The sequence below is a fragment of the Heliangelus exortis genome, chromosome 21 (assembly GCF_036169615.1).
Source record: "Heliangelus exortis chromosome 21, bHelExo1.hap1, whole genome shotgun sequence".
NCBI classification, from domain to species: Eukaryota; Metazoa; Chordata; class Aves; order Apodiformes; family Trochilidae; genus Heliangelus; species Heliangelus exortis.
The window spans coordinates 2,938,895-2,958,296 of record NC_092442.1 but is presented as its reverse complement, the minus strand read 5'-3'; the positions used below and the strand labels follow the sequence as shown (position 1 = coordinate 2,958,296).

General features: G+C 42.2%; 1 protein-coding gene across 6 annotated transcripts in view; it reads right to left on the bottom strand.

Moving 5' to 3' along the window:
* Window positions 1–19,402, bottom strand: part of AUTS2 (activator of transcription and developmental regulator AUTS2) — a 758,376-nt gene that overhangs the window by 244,476 nt on the left and 494,498 nt on the right. The window lies entirely within an intron of this gene.

The window sequence follows — 19,402 nt, the reverse complement described above, 5'->3', positions numbered from 1 at the left end:
TGGCCACTCACTGTGGCTGCCAAAAAAGCCTCTGTGGCACATGGCACTCTCAGCAAACACTTCCATTCCTGGTATTAAATTCCCATACTGACCCCAGGACTTTGCTGGGAGCCCAGCAGGAGTGCACCATCCAATTTACAGCTCCAGCCTCCAGAGCCCTCAGTGCCAGCCTCTGGCAGAGACGAATGATGGTCAAACCCCTCCAGCTCATAAATTATTCAAAGGCAATAAATGCACTCAGCAAACAGCTCCTAACGTTTGCCTAGCCTGGCTCCAGATACACTTTGTAGAATGCCAGGAGTCCTGCACACACAAGGCATCTATTTCCCTCATAAAGAGGGTTTTTTTTTTGTTGTTGTTGTTGGGGAAGGGAAGGAGACCCACGGTGCAGCAGCCCTGCCCTGTTCCAACAGCAGAATTTTATGACAAGCTGTGTAACAGAAAACCAGGAGGGTCAGGAGGAGGGGCTTTATGCACTGCATTGGGGTTGAAGTTACACCCAGCACGTTTGCACACACACTGCACACGCCTGTTTTGCACGTGCACATTAAATAGAATTTTCCTTGAGGATTAAACACGTGGATCTCCTCTGGTTGATGGAAGGAATCAGATCATTTGCATGCAGTGGTAACTCCAAAAAGCCTTACAGGTGAGGTTTGCTACTCAGGCTGGAAAATGAAGTGCAGCAATGGTATGTTCTTCCCATGCCTGAGAAAACTTGGCTGTTCAGGCACTTTGGGCACTGCACTTGCACACACATTCCCCACTGGCCCTCACTCCAATGTGCACATTTACATTTTTGGATGTATTTTCTTCCCAGAGGTCCTACAGCACATGGAGTTTCCATCTTTTGCAGGCTTACTGCTAACCACTTCTGGAGACCAGGATTTGGATACCAAAGCTGACAACCATGAAGTTGATTATTCAGAATTATTGGTCAGCATGAAGACCTGAGTCTGCTCCTCAGCTCCTCTAGCACTTCTCTGCCTCCCAGGGCCATAGAAAAGAAAAGAATAATGATTTCAGTGCTTTGTGGTTCTCAGAGCACCAGACGGTTTGGAATTGAAATGATGCAAATGCTCTGTACTGTCCTTCTGCTTTGGGCTGAGTTTCAGTGTTTTGTGCCTAATAGAAAAAAGGTAATTTTTCCTTGTTCTCCCAGGTCTTGTTTTCAGGAACCCCTGGTGCTGTGCACAGGCTGCATTGGAATAGACTGCAAATAACTAGGAGTCAAAAATGTCATTCAGCAATAGCATGACCTGATTTTTGGATAAATGCCACGAGCTTCCCTGGAAGCAGTGAGTGATGATGTGACAAATCAGGACAAGGAGGCTGCAGACACAGTTTACACCTGAACACACAGAAGCTGCTGCTTCTTATTCTCAAGCTCTAAGCATTTACTATCCCCACACTGAACACAAGCTGTGGCTGATTACTGTCACCAGAGGCCAGGTTTGAGAAAGAGCCCAAAGCCAAATTTTCCCAAATGGGCCCACGTCATCAGAACCCACTCACCCACCCAGTCCTCAGCTCTCATTTAGGCCCTGACATGGAAGCCAGGTCAGCAAAACTTCTGAGCACCCACAGCTCCCACGTCCAGCCAGGTTTTCAAATGAGCCTGGCACCAAATGCTAAGAGATTATTTCAACCACAGCCTGACAGGTCCCTCAGAGGCAGGACTTCAAAACAGCTATTTTACACTTTGGAAAGTCTTGCAGAGGGGAGAAGGGGCTCTTCAAACATTCTTCAACCAAAGGACATGCAGCACTACAAATTCAATTCAATGCAAGGAACATGTAAAGCTTGCTAAAAGGTAGCTCCACAGAGAAAATTCCTAGAGAACAGATGGAAACGTTAAGTTTGCTTCTAATTTCTATATAATCTGATTATTACAAGACCAGTAACAATACCAGACTGATAATGGCATGCTCAAAGTGCCCATAGTTACCACTTCAAAAACACCTTTAAGTAAGTAAAGTGTGCAGGCTACCAGCCACCATCTCACTTGCCAAGTGTTCAAGTTTTATTTTGCAGTATTTCTGCAACTTCATGATCAAGAAAAGCTCAACAGAATCAGGAACCCACAAGCTTGCATTTTGCTACTTGCACTTCAGTCGAAATTCAAAAAGCTGTTCCTAAAATCAACCCTAAGTGAGGAGGGAACATGCAAACTCTTCCAGACCCAGCTTCAAACTTGTAAATTACTGCTCTCAGTCCATGTTGTGGAAGCACAAGATGCATTCATTCCCTGTGATACAGAGCATGCACACAAATAACTGCAGTGGGAAGTGGAAAAAGAACTTTTCCATTCCCACTGGAGGTTTAACTGCTGCTGTGTTTTGTAGAAGAAAAGGAAAACTGAGAATTGGGCTAAAGATGAGTTGTACCTCCCAAACCCCCTGCCCCAGCTGGAGAGAGAAGAGAGAGTTAAAATGCACAGCACATCTCCCCCAGCAACCCCAGAATGAGCCTGAGCCAGTGCCACATTTCAAAAATCAGACACCCTATGAGGTTACAGCTCTAATTTGAGCCCATTTTAATAGCTTGAGAGAGTCTGGTCCAAATCAAGCTGAGTAAAGGTCTGTGACACCTCACCAGCTCATTCAGGCTGAAGCAACACCGTGGATTTCTCTGTACCTTGCTGATTGAAGACATTCTTGTGCAAAAAGTGGCAATCATTGAATATATCATGTACAATGACATTGAGGAGGGCATTGTTCTCTATTCTGCTCAATGGACTTTGCTGGAACAGCTATTTCATATCTTGGATCCATTTATCATTGCCACCAAAGGAGTCAGTGCTGCTGAAACGCCAAAGCTGAACAAAGTGATTCTCCTCATCTGTCTGCTGAAAAGAAAGCTGAAGAAAATGAGGGAAAACCCAGACCTCAGCCATGCTCACACTGACATTTACAATATTCTTGTCCATCTATCCACCAATGACAAACTGACAGCCCTGGAAAGGGCAAAGATGATATTTTAGCTATACAATTAGACCTTTGCTTCCAAGAAAAAAGGAGAAAAAAACACCTCCTAGATGAAAGGAGACACAGAGAGGGAATAAATGGGCAATTTTCTAATTGATGAAATGGAGACTGGCAGAGTCACAAAGATACTAAGAGCAAGAATTTCACTTTTTTCTTTCCTATCTCTGACTTTGCCTGTAAGTAGCATTCAGCATGGAGCTCCTAGCTAAGGAATCTTATATATAGCAGCTCAAAATTGGTTAACATCACAGTCTGCTTAGCAATTCTTCACCATTACCCACAGTGATTCACCATAAGGAATGACTCTGAAACAGAGATGGTCTGAGAAGTTTAAGCTCAGCTTTTTCAAAACCTAAAATTATGGATTATTCACAGAAAAGTCCCATTTTACACAAATTACCTTAGCCTGGACAAAAGATTGCAATGTTGACCTCTAATCTGAATTCCATTTTATCCCAACTACTTCACTTCAGATGAAATGTATCAGTCTTGGACGTTTTAAAGTTATTTTGGCCCCTTTCAGGAAAAAGATTCAGAACTTAGAACCACTTGTACCACTAACTCCTCTTAATTCCTCCCACCCAGGACTTTTATGATTGTTTTAGATAGCAAAACAACACATTAAGTGTTTCCTTCTAGCTCTACCATCAACAAAACAATGGCTTGATAAGAAAAAAAGGTATTTTGAATCTTAAACTGCAAACACCAGGTTACATTACTACTCAACATAGAGGATCCACAGAGGGCATTTAAAGAACCCTGGGGAGTGGTGGGTGGTACATGTACTCCTCCTAGCCCACAGTCTGCTTATTTGTAAAGGAAAGGGGGATTCCATGGCAAAAAGACAGCCAAAAGTGAGCCTGATTCTGAGGTCTGATTCTGTTGTGTCAATCCCTGTATTCCCAGGGATAGCACTTGAAGGGAAGGCCAGCAGCAGTGTGTGAATGGGAGAGCCTGGGAGACCTCCCTGTGTTCCTGGGGCAGCTCTCTGTCCTGGCTCTCTGCCCAGGGCTTGCTGTCACCCAGTGGGATGTCACAGGAAAAATCCCACTGACACCTCCAGGCACAGCCCCAGAGAAGGATGAAGAGAAAGCAGCCCTGTAAAAAATAGGTTTCCCTTTGCTGCCTGGAAACTGAGCTGAGGCTGGCAGGTTACCCCAGTTCCTGGAAACTTCTTTTCCCCAGTTATCCCTCCCCATGGCCTCCTCAGGGTATCACTGCCCAACGATCCCTCAGAGGGATCCCAATCCAGCCATCCCCAAAGAAAAGGACCACGTCCCCCCAGTGTCAGCAGAAGGTTAAATGGATTTTGTAGATGTACCATTAGAAAGCCAACAATGTCACCAGTTACTCAGCTCAGCATCTTCAGAAAGGGCTTGTCACAATTCAGGCATCCAAATTCCACTGCACAAGCTGGGGCCACATACACACCAGATCTTCATTTTAGGAAGTTCCTTTCTTCTCTAATAGAAAGACAACTCCCTGCCTCAGCTCCTCTAGACTCCACAGCAAAAAATGACAACATGCCTTTGCCTCCCAGCCCCTGAATGAGCATTTGCTGCCTCCTTACCTGCCTTTCTGCCTGGAGACAATTTGCAGTATGTAATGTCATTTTTAGCATCCTCTCAACTGATGAGTGCTTTGTCAGGGTTCAAAAAGTAAATAATCATAAATAATAATAAAAATGTGCATTTAAACTCGTAGACTAAGTCAATAGCAAAGACACTAATCAGGGTTTAATGAAGTCAGTGCCAAACAGCACGTTAACCAGCGTAGCTGTACAAGAAAAGATTCCTATTTTTCATAATTCCTGCTCTGAGCTCTGGAGTTCAGTTTGGAATTTGAGTCTTCCAGGTACTTACAGGCTAATGAAATCAAAATATCCTGACGGATCAGAAGCAAAGCACGTTACGGGTTAAAATAATACACGAATCTATTTTTTCCACTGTGTTGTGATCCATAAAAATCACCCTGAGCCTTCCCTCTTTCTTCTCTGCCTGTGAAGCCAATTGCTTTGATTGCAGTGATATGAGCTTGCTGAAATGACTTGCCCTTGCTTGTGAAGCAAATGGAACATGCTAATAGAACTTATCGCATTACCCGATGCAAAAGTGCCATAGCTCATTACTTTAAGATAAAAGGATATCATTGCAGACGGGAAGCAGAATTGACTTTCTGAGGCCCGACTTGATGATGATTTAATCAACTGCTCTCTTTCACTTCTCATCTCTGCGCCTGTCGGTTTCACAGGTGCTGTTAAATGAGACACTCAGAAAGTGAGCGCGGGGAAAGAAATTGCTGTCATTACTTTTCAAGAAAGGAGGTATGCAAATTTTCGACAGAAAGATTGCGTTCATAATGGGCCCGGTAAAATACAAGGATCATGCTTGACAGGTGAGGGCAAGTCATTTGTACGTCCTTAAAGTGAAGCAACCATCCTCATTTAGAAATTGTGCTCGATAAGAGAAGCTACAAATGAAACCCACGCAGTGGCTGAGAAGCAGCAAGCAAACCTCTGAAGACTTTGCTATTGCAGCTCTGCTTTCGGCAGGTGCCTGGGTGCCTTCACACTTGGCTATTCCCAACTGCCAGATGGCCACATTTTGACCTCAGTAGCTCACAGAGAACTTAAAATGCCTTTTTATTGTCAGCTTGATGTTTGCAGTCTGCGTTCTGAAAGTTTCTTCCTTTCTACGCCAGGAACAGAAATTACAAGAGGAAAAAAAACTGAGTGAAAGCTGAGTTAACTTCGAAAACAGAATTGATAGTTGGGATGCAACAACCTGCTTGTTTCTGCATGGAACTAAATATTACAGGTCCTGGAAGGTCCCAAGCTTATGGTTAATAGAGCTGAGTAAAGAGTAAAAAGAATAATGCACACAAAGGGCTGAGGCAGGAAGTTAAGAGGATGAAAAGATGTTTCTCCAGGGCCCAAAAGGAACCTGGGGTCCTATGTGATTGAAACATGAGAAGAAAGGGCAAAAAGAGAGTAAAGTTCTACTGACCTAATGGAAAAGTTCCAATCTTCCAAAATTAGAAGTAAAAAAAAAAAGCACAGCAATTGAGATGATAAGTAATGTACAGGCTAAAAACATTCTATAGATCTTGGCTGGCTATCGAGCTGTTTGGATCATGTTAAGTGGGGAAATGAGAACTACCAAGCTTTTATTGATGTCAATCAGGTTTTCAATCAGAGATTGATAGTCAGCCACAACCAGCAGGTTCCTCAGGGACTCTGCTGTACGCAATGGATATGGTAGTTTGTCATAAAAATGTTGACATTTTGTCAGAGAAAACAGCACAGGACTTAAATAGAATTAATGTCATGAATATTTAGAATTAAACAAGAAACGGCAACAAAATACTGCCACAAAGGAAGGCTGGTACAATGGAAAGTTATTTAAATAAGAACAGCCACTGTATTAATTCCACAGATTGGTGCATTTCAAGAATTTAAAATACTCTTTCTCAAGATTACAGAGTTCATTTGGCTCAGCTGCTCCCATGTTTCTTTGTGACGTGCGACTCTCAGGTATCATGTCTGACCTTTTCTCTCTCTGTTAGGTCCTTACCCCTCTATCTCTACCTAACTGGTAGTGATCTAGTAATAAACTTTGGATATGACTCACCTCTCACCAAAAAAAAAAAAAATTAATTGTAGGTTGAAAAGCAACACTATGGAGGAGAGAATGCTCTGGGCCAGGATTCAGAAGATCCACCTCTGTCACTGGCTGTAAATACCACCTCAGGCAAGTCACTTAAGTGTTTCTTCTTCTGTCAGCCCTCTGCTTCTCATCTTTTGGGGCTATCAAATGGTATAACCCTTAGGATTTGGTTACTTCTCACTGTATGTTTTTATTAAGTGTGCAAGACAACGGGTAAGAGAATTCTTAGTAGACAGAAGCAATAAAGGAGAAGAAAAAAAGCATGAAGACTTGAATCAGGTTCTAGACATGCCTACTTTCAATTTAGATCTATTCTTCCACCAAATAGGCAGCCTGACCTATAGCAAATTATGTCATTTCACCTGAAAATTATTTTTATTTTTAACTACAGACCTGCTCACAAAGCAGCAGCAATACAATACTGGTAACAATGCACAGAGGTTGTTCTCTTTCACAGGCTGCAGTGACTCTGAGCACAAAATGGCTACAGAAATACACATGAAGAGAGATTCAATTGATTTCTAAGATAAAATCCTTCTAGAAATAATGAAACAAAATAGTTCTGAAACAAAAAGTAAAGAATAAAAAGCCATCTCTTGTCTTCTCTCCCAAACACCAAGAACTCTCCAGATTTTGAGCTCTGTATCTTTACTTTAGGGTAAGCAACTACACTGAATTGCATAAATAATAATAGTAACTCCCCAAACAACCTAAAGCAATTGATCCTTAGGGATAAGACCTTAGAAGCTGAGCTATAAACCTCTGAACACTGTATTTTAATAGATACTAAAAAACCCTTAACTAAGCCCTAGAAATACAACCTGAAACAAAATGATTTGTGTTGTAAGCTGTTTGCAAACTCCAATAAATGTTTCTCATTGTCATAATGCCAGAAAAATAACTCAGACTGTACACCCATCCCTGTAAACTGGTTTCTGTGCTGCAGTTTCATTCCCTTTCCACTCTCTATTTTATAATTCATCACTCGCACATTTTTTATATATTATTATTTATTGCCATCTTTATCATTTTGGTACAATTTATAAATTGTCTGTGCTAGACCTGAGGGAAGAGAAAGCTCATTCTAAATCCACAGCAAGTAAATATAAATTGTAAAGACAATGGCACACTTTGGCCTGCCTGCCTCAAATTTCCTGTTTTGACACACGAGATGCTGTCATTTGGAATCTGTAATCTCTTATTAGGATATGAATGCATTAATATTTTTTTTCAGAATGCTGCAATTACAATAATTGAATTTCAAGCAGGAGCTGCAGTTCTCTATTAAGAGGTAAGCCTAATTGTACATCCCTGTTTTTATCAGCTGGCTTCAACAGCTTGTTATTCATGGAGTGGCTGGGAAAAGATAAAAATGCTCATGGTCAGGGGGCCCAATGGAGCAGTGAGCACTGGGGCTTCCCCTTCCCTAGCAAGGAGTGGTGGAACTGGTACCTTGGTGTGTCCAAATGGTCCACACAGGTATGAGCTACCTCTGACTGACTCTCCAGGCTGGCCCTTCTGCATCTCTCTCTTCCTGAGGACCTCTTGTAATCATCCTAAACCCAGGTAGACACCTTCTGAGAAGAAGCTGTTACTCCAACACTGCCTTCTGCAGCACTGCTGTGTGAAACCCTGGAAGCCCAAGGATGTGGTTACAGCCACAGCAGAAAGATGGGAGGTTCAGGTGAGACCCAACCTCTGCTCTAGGAGCCATTTTCAGAGGAAAACCAGGTCCTCAGTCAGCCACCAGAGCACTTCTGGCAGGGGTATAAGAAAGATGGTTTGGTGTTTTTATTTTCACTGCTGCATTAACCTACCACCAGATAAAAACTCCTGGGTCATAAATGCTATCACAGACTCCATGGCTGTTATCAGCAGTGGCAAATTACCTGGCACAGCCACGGCGAGGTATTGCTTTGAGTAACTGGTTTTTAGCACAGTGTTCAGAAAAATTATCCTTGTCAAGGCAAGTCCTGGAAAATGCAAGAGTTCTGCCAGCAACCACTGTGTTTAAGCAGGGCTGCAGCTAAACACAGCACCGAGTGTCACCGACACTGCCCAGATGCTCCTTTTTCAGCAGCAACAGTACTGAAACACCACACTGTTAGAAATTATCTGTTCCACAGGGGAACCCCATGGAAGGGCCAAGAGATGTCCTGAATATAAACCACAGGGCTTCCCATTAAACTCTTTGGCAAGGAAGAAGGGAGATACTGCAATCAAAAGGGAAATCACTGTGAAAAAAATCAATCTGCCTGGGAATATGGGGAGCCAGGGGAGAGTTGGAAAGGTGCCTCACAATCTTTGTGGTCACCTCTATCCCACAGGCAAAAATCCACATGGGATTTTCTGTCTGCATGACCCCAACAAACCACCTGCACCCTGTACAATGGGCATAAAGGAATTTTAAAGTGCTCAGCCTATGATGTGCAGTTTTGAGGCAGGTTAGATAGAGCATGGAATTTAATTTCTTTATCCAGAGATGCTCTCTATGAGTACAGAGCCCTGGAAATTCACAAGGGACTTTTTAGAGAGGTAGAGGCTCCCCCTGTTTCATAGACTGCAGACACCAAACAACTGCAAGTTCGATTCTCATCTCTTTTGAAAATTTAGTAATAGGATGGCTCTGAGATTTCAAACACATTCTCTCCACAAAAAACCTCTGTAGGCCTTATCCTCAGTCCAAAAAAGCAAGTGAATAACAAGTTGCAATAGGCAAAAGCCAGCTAAAATTAGACTGATGCATATTTTAAAAATGGAGAATAATTTGTTATTATTCAATTGAAAACAGGGCAGATTTTTCCTAGCTGAAAAAAAAAATTAATGAAAAATTAAAACCTTCCCTAAATTTTCTTCCTTTGTTCAGTCAGTTATTGTACTCTAGGCAGTACAATTAATTAGTGGGAATCATATGGCCTGTGCTATACAGGAGGTCACAGCAGATCACACCCTCGGTGCTTTAAATTATGTGAATTTATAAATTCCTAAACATCCACTCTTACTTCCACAGGTAGCTTGTTAATGCTTTGGACCTCCTATTAGCCAGCAATTCAGGTCAACCCCATTCAGAGTGAGCATCTGAACAACCCCTTTTGTGCTGAGCAAATCCTGAGGGGCTGTGGACAGCCACTGAACTCCCTCCCTCTCATCTGCCACCTTCCACAATGGGTTTGCTGCCAATCTTGTTGCATATATTGAGTTTTCTTCTTGTTCATAGGATTCATTTTTATCATGCTGCAGGAATAACACTTCTGTAAGATCCATTTCAGCTTTGCTATTAAGCTCAACTTACCTTTTTGGAGTACTCAGTAACAAATTCTGCTACAAGAGGATGCTGTGATTTACAAATAGAGGAAGAGAAAGAGAAGGATGCAAAGCCATTGGTATGGATGTGAAGGACTGTCTGGAGAGGGAAAATAAAATGACTATGAGAAGAATCTGAACAACCAAATTTCATCTTGCAGGAAAGTTCAGCAGAGCTATCTTGCATGGCAGCTATCATAAAAAGGAGAGATCTACAGGAAATTCAATACAAAATCTAAGATGTTTGCCAATGGGGTCCTTCAGAGAAAGGGAGACAGCAGTTGCTCATAAAGCAATACAGAAGGCAACCTTACATCTTCCCTCAGAGCTCCTAAAAATAATTTTTAGCATGCAAGGGAGAGATGTTAGCAGAGACTCTCTGAACTGAGGAATACTTTGATACATGCACTGGATACAGCAAGGACTCTCATCCCCTCCATCCCCACAGAAGAGCTCAACAGCACATGTTTTCTTCCCACTCCCCACACATCCAGCACCTTCAGAGGTGGCAAAATCCCTGCCTTCCCTAAATTCGACCTTTTCTCATGGAAAGAAATGCTGGGAAACATCAGATGCAATACATGGTGCAGCGAGAGTAGCAGAAAGCAGAATTTTACAACAGCACAGCAATGAATGAGCTGAAGACAACTGCCATCTTTACTGAAACTGGATCCATCCTCCAGCAATGCTAAACTAACACCATCCGATGGGAATATCCGCTTGTCCCCACACCACCAGTAACAGCTGGAACTCACAGCTGGAAGGACTCAAACTGTACAGGACTCCAAGCATTTACCACACCAGAGACAATGACCCATTTCAAGAAAAACAAACGACTGTGAAGTGAAGGGAAAACACCTCACTTCAAGAAGAGGACTCCCTGCTTCCCTTCCCAGGGGACCCAGGCTCCCCACGTCCCCCATATCTGCCATGTGGTGACACACAGGAGCTGTCCCTCGCTCCTCCTGCACAGGGACATTTCAGGGCTTTTCTGAGCTCTTGATTCTTTATTATCTGCACTTCTGCCTTTAATGGGAAGAATTAACTGGTAATTGTGATGCTTCTGGGCAAATACCTCAAAAATGAGCAAACGTAGCCAAATGACAGAGTGTAAACAACACTCCCTGAACTACCGGGGACATCGCACTCCGGTGCCTCGCGCGCGGGGCGTCTTCTTTCCCGAAGCCTCATCTCCCCCTTCAAGACCTCGAAGGGTTAAGCCTGCAAATTGCCTTGCTGTGCTTCTGGGACAGCATGAAGGATGGCTGCCATTGCCACGGTCAGATATGACAGCGCCAATTTGATGTGCTGCCATCAAGGGCCTTCTAAGAGCCGAGCGCCCTGATGGTTTCGTGATGCGAACAGTCGCATCGCAAAATGGTTTTCCTCTCCCGCTGCCTCTGCTTCCATCTGCTGCTGGGCCGAGGCACAGCCGGCTGCCTGCCTGTCACAGCATGTATTAAAATTAGCTGGGGAGGAGGCACTCAGTTGTGCTAATTACATTTTAATCATTGGAAATGTGTTGGCAAATCAAGCCTTGATTGCCATCTCGGAGTCTGTCTCCTCCAGCAGAGTGAAGGGGCCGTCTGCATTAGCCGGGGCCTGCTGGGCCCAGTTCTTTCACAGAAGATAGAATATGGTGCCTGCTGGCCCACCACTGAGACTGCTTTGGCACATTATTAAAAAGCCACAAGGCTTGTTTCAAATCATCACTGTGTGAGCTCTGCTCATTCTCACATCCCTGGGTATTCCAGCCACTTGGTACTTTTAACTATATCTTTAGTTTACCTTGTGGGCTAAAAACCAATTTTTCACGTGTGGGTGGAGGAAGCCGCAGCTTTTTTGCAGTTTGTATGGTTGGGAACAGAGATGGTTGTCAAAACGCCTTCCTTGTCAGCTGTAACACTGCACTGAACAGCATCCCAAAATAACTGGAACTTGCACGGCCCCCACTTTGTCACGGGAAGGTTCAGTACAAGTCCTGGTTTGGTCAGAGTGAGGGGAGGTGGAGAAGTCCCTTCTCATTTCTGAGTTAGCAAGGCAGAGGAAATGGAGTCCTTGCTGACTCTCAGGCCAGCAGTGCTCGTGAAACCTGCTGGGATAGGAAAGTGAGGGCCCCAAACACCAGTGAGGGCCCCAAACACCAGTGAGGGCCCCCTTTGTTCCTCTGACTTAATGACATATGTGCATCCTAAAATCAGCACGCTGGAAGAGTGACAAAAGGATGAATTTCCAAGCCCTCTCCCCAGCCACATTTGAAAGAACTTTTTTTTATATATATATATATATATTATTTTTTTTTTTTTCTTTAAAATCAAAACAGGAAAGCTTCCAGAGCAAGCAACTCCAACCAAAAGCAAAAAGAGCCAGGATCTCTCAAATGTCAAACCATACAGGCTAAACAAAACCAGCAGCATACACCACCTGCAAACCCTCTCTGAAAACAAACAAACAAACTCTACACTATAGATATTTAGAAATCAAAAAATTCACCCTCAAATCTCTCTTTTATAGCACAGAAATGCTACGCCCAAAGGGAAACCTGACAGCATGTAAAACCAGTCCCATTGCTGACAGGCTGCAGTAGGACTGGACTCCTAAGGTGGGATTTACAGAGAAGCAATGCCATGCTAGCCCAGAAGCCACAGGGCAGTTCTAGATTTCCCTGACAGATCCTTTAGGTCCTTCATATGGGGCTTGGGCTCTCTGCAACAGCAAAACTGCTCTTCATCATTTAGAACACAAAAATCAGGGGGCAAACCCCTGTCATATGAGCAATGCAGAATGTCTGATTAAAACCACCAGAATATAAACCCTTTCTATTTTATCTTACAGTCATGAAAATTATAGGAATATTTAGATTGTGTTTAAGATCTGAAAGAATACAATATATACTCCCTTTTTCTTCCTCAAAGCCATCCCTTCTGTCCTCACCTGTGAAAATACAACTCTCTTCATGGCTGAGTATTTGGTGTTTACCAAGAACTATGGGGATTGTTTGTGGCTATAGTTCTATGACATGTTGGGAGAAAATGGGGATGGGCCAGGCTGTACAAGACTAGACTAGACACCTAACAACCTTCTCAAGCTTTATTTCTCCATTTTCTAAGTGAAGTTAATATCTATATTCCTTTTGTAAGCTCTCTTCAATGGAAGTAACCAAATGAAAGAACAAATGATACTTTTAACCCTTGGTAAGGACTGCAATATTCAAACATTTACCAACTCCAAAGCAGAAATAGCAAAGAGCTCATCTTTGCCCCTGTGGATTTGTCTGTCTCCCTTCTCCTGTCCTACAGTGTTTGCCTTGGAAGGAGAAAGTGTTCTTGAAGTACCTGGGCACTGAGAAGTGAGTCACAATCTCAGTTTAGGTACAGCAGCCCTTAGGCTTTCAGCTTCACCCATCTAAAACAATCTCTGTCCTGTGACTGGAGAGAGCCTAAAGAGACTGCTACCAACTCCTTAAAGATAGCCCTGAAAATGCTTTCCCTCCAGACACCCAAACAAGGTGCCTAAATCCTTCCTTTAGGAGAAGCAAATAGAAAACGAGACTAAATACAAATAATGAAAGAAGAGAAGGCATCTTATTTTTCATGTGAAGAGCAAGCCACCCCTTCTCCAAGACCACCTAAAGCTAAGTCCTGGGATAGCCTTTGGTCTCTATCTCATCATTCAGGCTGCACATAATACAAGTTACACTGCTAAACATCATCTCCTTATTTCCATTACTGACCCTTCATGCAGCACTTTCTGTGGGTGTACTTCTTCTGTCTGCTTCTCTTTGGAAGAACAAAGACACCTTGCCAAAGGTAAATTAAGGAATTTCCACAGGCATTATTATTGAAAAGTGGAAATGAAATCCCAACTTTCTGGCATTTACTGTTACAGAAGTTCCACTGCTGCATGAAAATACAGAAGCACCACAGTTAAAGGGTGCTTTTAGTGAAGAGTACACTGAGAAATAAGCTGCTTCCCATCAGCAAGTACATTCTTTTTCTTTAGCGTAACATTTATAAGGCTTGTTCAGGGAAAAAAAGTGTTAAATCTTTCATCAGGCTACAGACACTTCATTTGGAGTCTTCACAGAAACCCGAAGTAGTGCCATAAGGTGCCTGGAAAATTAGCCAAGATAAAACCTTCAGGGCCATGCACGCTACTGTTTTCAAATCTGTTCTTTCATCTGATGTGCCAGTCGAAATTACTTCTGCAACATGGTCAGAACCAACCTGGATGGATTTATAATGCCTCAAATTGCTATGGGCATATTTTTGTGAATTGCCTAGGGAGAAACAGATAATTCTCTTTAGATTGTGCGAATTGCTAATTCTTATGCATGTCATGTGTTTTCCAAGTGGCATGTTTAGACAAGAAAATTGCAGAATATTCCTGGTGTCACCAGAGCTCTATGCTTAGAAAGCCACAGCAGTGTAGGACAGTGTCCTTTTACATCTCTTAGTGTACATATGACAAATCATTTTAACTCAGACTTGTTACCTTTTCTCACTAGATGACTGCCTCTGTAAGAGGGGAGTCAGATGATGAAAAGCAGACTAACCAGTTATACCAATGCAATACAACTACTCGTGAAGGGAAAGCAAGCAGAACTCAGCCTTTTATTTGCTCTGGTTAGGCAATTGGAATGAACAGTTTAAGTGTCATCTTTGGAGTCGACGTGCCAAGTCATGTTTCATGATATTTCAGCTCTCTCTCTTGGCATTATTATCCTAGACACAAAAACCCTGACAAAGGCTGCCTTGCAGCACCCTTTCCTGATAAACAAAGCCTGTGCCATCAGCCCGTGAAGTTCCTCTCTCTCTTCAACCTCCTGAAAATTTTTTAACTCACTGGCCAATTTCACCCACATTTGACAAGAGATTTCAGAGATAATTAAGTTCCTGTGGGTTTTCTGAAAAAGGCGGCCAGTTGGTAGAGAGACCTGATAAGTCTGAAAGAAAGGCAGCAGTGTGTGATCACACCTCCCTTCGTACCAGAAAACGCACAAAGAAGAGAAATGTTATAACAACTCCAAGGAAAAAAACATCAATCAGAGGTTTCAATTAACTCTCTCTGGGAAAACAGGCTTTGATAAGTTTTTTTGTTCATGGAACTACTCTTATTTATTTTACTACCTATGACTCAGACTTTGAGGTGCCAGCTTTTAACTAATATATAAATTATCTTCATCCTTAAAACCAACAGGGACATCTCTGTATAGTGTGTATTATAATGCATAATTATAGCTTCAGGGCAACATTTTAAATGAAAACGTAACCTATACAAGAAAAGAAAATTCCATTTCTATTATGACCAGATTTTGCTTCTAAATTGATGCCATCCATGTGAAGAACTCAGTAAACTGTCTGTCCAACCAGCACAGAAATGATGGTCCCACACTTACAGCTGAAGGCCACAAGATTACTAAACCCATGGATTTTCACCATCATTCCTGGCTGACACAGTCTTCTTTAGCAACCTTGCATAAAAAACTCCTTCTCTCTCTCTTTCTGAATCCTTCATCTGTAAAACAAGACTCTATTTGCCCCTTCCCCTCCACTTCATTTTTCATTCTGTTTGTGTTAGTCTGTCTTCTACATAAACTCTGTGACGCCTGCTTTCCTCTGAATGCCTATTAAACTGTTTTCTAATTCAAATAAAGCCAAACACAAACATACTGAATCTATTTTTTGAAGTATTTCAAGTGGATTTTGGTTCTGTTTCGTTCAGCTCTTGATCACTGGCCATGAAAAAATTCCAGTGGCTCCAGAAAGCTGGGCCTGTCCACGAGGAGAACTCCAGCTTAACAAACCAGTAGGAGCTTTGGGGTACTTTAGGAGATGCAAGGAATAAAATAATTATTTTTCATTATTGGAAAGGATACATGATTAATATACTTGCTTTCACATGTGCTTTGCATGTAGCTTGGCTTACAAGATTTGGTTTTACAAGAAGGAGTAACAAATTGCCAGCCCCTGACAAGTCACTTTAAATCCCCTTTAGATTTCATCACTGCTTTAAATGGTGTTTCACAAGGCACACAGGAAAGAAATTTCTTTTCAAAGGGAAGGGAAAACAGAGTTGCTAAACCAGTGCTGTACTCGATCCCTGCGGGATGCAAAAATAATCTATGACTGTGACTTCAATGAATTTAGTTAACTACAGCTAAATTGCATCACAGAGCCTCTCTTTAACAGATCTGCAATAGTTAATGAACGTGGTGGGGAGACCAGATATTTCTTCAAAACAACTCATCAAGTAAGCTGCCTCTACTTAACAGATGTAAAGGCAGGGCCCAAAGTAGAAGCTGGCAGAAACAGATGGTGCCTAAGGGCAGCTTTCTGTTTCAGTGCTCTTGGGGGCTAGGTTAGGCAAGATGGGAGGTGGAGAGAGGTGGGGGTTGTGTTTTTCGGCAGCAGGTAAAATCCATTTGTCACACCAGCTCCAACTGGGCTTCCAGCACAAAAGTTTAATATCTGAAACCAATGAGGCATTCTGCTCTCTGAGTGCAGCAAGGCAGGAAAGCCTCACAGAGCACTATGGAGCCCCAGCCTTTTTTTTTCCAGCAGGGAAAGATGTCAAAGTCCTCATTCGGAATGACTTGCTTTTCCTCTTTCTTTTCAAACAAATAAAAAATGGGTATGCAAAGGCAAGTGTTTTATCTTATTATACCTTCAGGGAAAGAACACGGAACGACGAAAGGAAGTGTGTTTTCTTTCTCTGTTCTCCACAGAACAACATCAGTAACCTCATAAAAGCAGCCCCTGCTTCCTCCTTCTCTGAAATACAGACACACACACTGCAGCACCAGCAATAAATTTCCATTGCCTCCATCTTCGAGCATTGCCCAGGTATGTGCCATAGAGAGCATTTTTATGAGCTGGTCTTTGACTGCCAGGATTTTACCTTCATAAAGAAGAGATTTTAGTCCATTCTGTCTATTTATTTTGTGTAGAGGAATCAAGGTCAATAAACCATGGAGAAATTCACTCTACCTTATTCCATTTCACACTTTTGTCATCCACGCTTTATCGAGTATCTGAATGAATTTTTAATATCATGCCACAAAATGCTTTGGTCTTCTATCATATGCTGGGACTCTATAAATCTGATAACACTTGGGAGTTCTCAAATATACTCAGCACTGAAGAAACAGCTTTAAAGTTTAGTCATTCTGATGAAATGTAAGAGCTTATATCAGTGACAGGTTGACAGAAAAAGCTGTTTTCCTTTCCATTTCACAGACTTCCACGTATGAACGCCATGAAACATGTCAGGACTTTCTCTGAGTCTATGAAGACAGAGATGGCATCTGCTCCCAGTGGGGAGCCCTTCTAACCAGTAATACTGTAAAATTTCATGAATCTGAAATCTGATTGACAGCCAAAGGGAGGGCAGGGAGGAGGTGTTTACTGTATTTTATAGGAGAGCATGAATTGCTTGTCTTGGCATATGATGTATATTTTTATGGCATACAATGCCACTTTCAGCATTTTTTTTTTAAATAAAATGTATTCATGCTGGCTGAACAGGTTTATAATTTCCTATTGCTGGGAAAAAATATGCATTTTTTTAAAACCAAGCATTAACCCTAGACACTCATCACTACAGTTTTAACTAAGTGGGCAAAAGACAAGAACTTTGGGGCTTAAAAAAATCCATACAGATTTACTGTATTATCAGCCCAGCCCAACAGTACCCTAGCTCCTCACAGCACCAGTATGAAGTTGATCCCACCTTCCAATGATAGCAGGTTAAGGAATTTGATCCATCAATGCTATGGTCTGTGAAATACTATCTTGTAATATTGTGGCCAAACTGAGATCTCATTAAGCAACTCAGTTGTATTATCACATTTGCTCTTTTGACAAATACACATCTCTACAAAGCCACTGAATTTACTCAGCACTACACATAACATCACAGTTTTCAGACACTTACTGAAGAAATCACCCCCAAACTCCAGTTCCAACCCCCAAGCAGTACACGTGCAGGTATAAGCTGGTGTTTGCCTATCCAAGGAACATAATTGTTCCTGATTTTGGTACATTCTGTAACACAGCAGTTTTCACCTTGTGAATTGTTAAATCCTAAAATCCCAACAAATGTCCTGCAAGAGAGATCATAAGGAAGAACAGCAAACCACTAGTGGGCAGCTTTCAATTTACTTGGTAACTCCACATCTTGAGAAGAAAATTTTTAGGGAAGGACAACTCAAAAAAACCTTACAAAGAGCTACAGGGCTTGCAAGCACACTAACCCCACAACTCCTTAGTGTTCACATGGTGATACAAAATCTTCCTGACAAAAAGGGCAGAGGAAAAACCCAACACTGTTGCTGTCCTGTAATTTCACTGACTGTATCAAGACTAACTACAGAATTAAAGGCTGGAAGGGACTGTGCTCATTTATAGGAGGTGGGCATCAAATCTGAATTGCTTGACCTTGTAATGAAAGACTGCAGCAAGCACTGTGTAGATAAGGATTTAGGGGACTGATTTATCTGTGTACACTGAGCTAGGGCTCTGCTCAGGTTTAGTGTGATGAAGAACTGTGGAAGTACCCAGAAAAAACCAGACGTTTTCAGAGGCTGATCTTCTATCTTTTACTTCCCTGAAATCACTGTGTATGAAAGAGGGAGGAGAGATCCAAATGCACTCATCAATAAATAGCCTCACATTAATTCATTAATTTTTTATTTTGTCATGCCAATGTAGATGCTGGTGACATGTAATATGGTATAAAACCTTTACATTAGTTGGGAATTCAGCCATAGTCCATTAATCCACAGGAAAGGAACTACTGGAACTACTGGGGTTAGAAAGACTGGGACTGCCAGGAAAAACTTCAATACATTTTTTGAAATACCATCCTCTGACTTCTGGAAATGTGAGTATTTAATCCATGCACTTAATAATGTCCTAGCAGCTCTGTGGGATGTGCATGTACTAAAGCATTTTAACTACTTTGCTTCTGATTCAGATGATATTATGGATAACTATAGCAGATGGCACTCAGGATGCTGCTGCTTTAGAAGACAAAGCTTTTCTAGCCAACTGCCACTTGTCTTCCTTCTGCTTTTCTTTACTAAGGGTATGTCAAGGTGAAATAAAGTTCAGGCTTTTACGTATCAGCAAGCACCATCAGGGCATTTGCAATGCCAATGGCAGAGACAGAAAAGGAGAAATAATTAAAGACAGAAAGGATGAAGCAGAAGTAAAGCAAACTAAATATGCAAATGGTGAGGGACACACCCAGAAACTTGAGTGATCTTATTACACAATTAGAAAAGACAAGGTTACCCTTATATAAGGGTTCCTCCTCAGTGAAAAAGAGGTTGGCTGTCCTCACAGGTTTATAGACATAATCACACCTCGAGTCCTGTGTCCAGTTCTGGGCCCCTCAGCTCAGGAAGGAGATTGAGGTGCTGGAGCAGGTCCAGAGAAGAGCAAG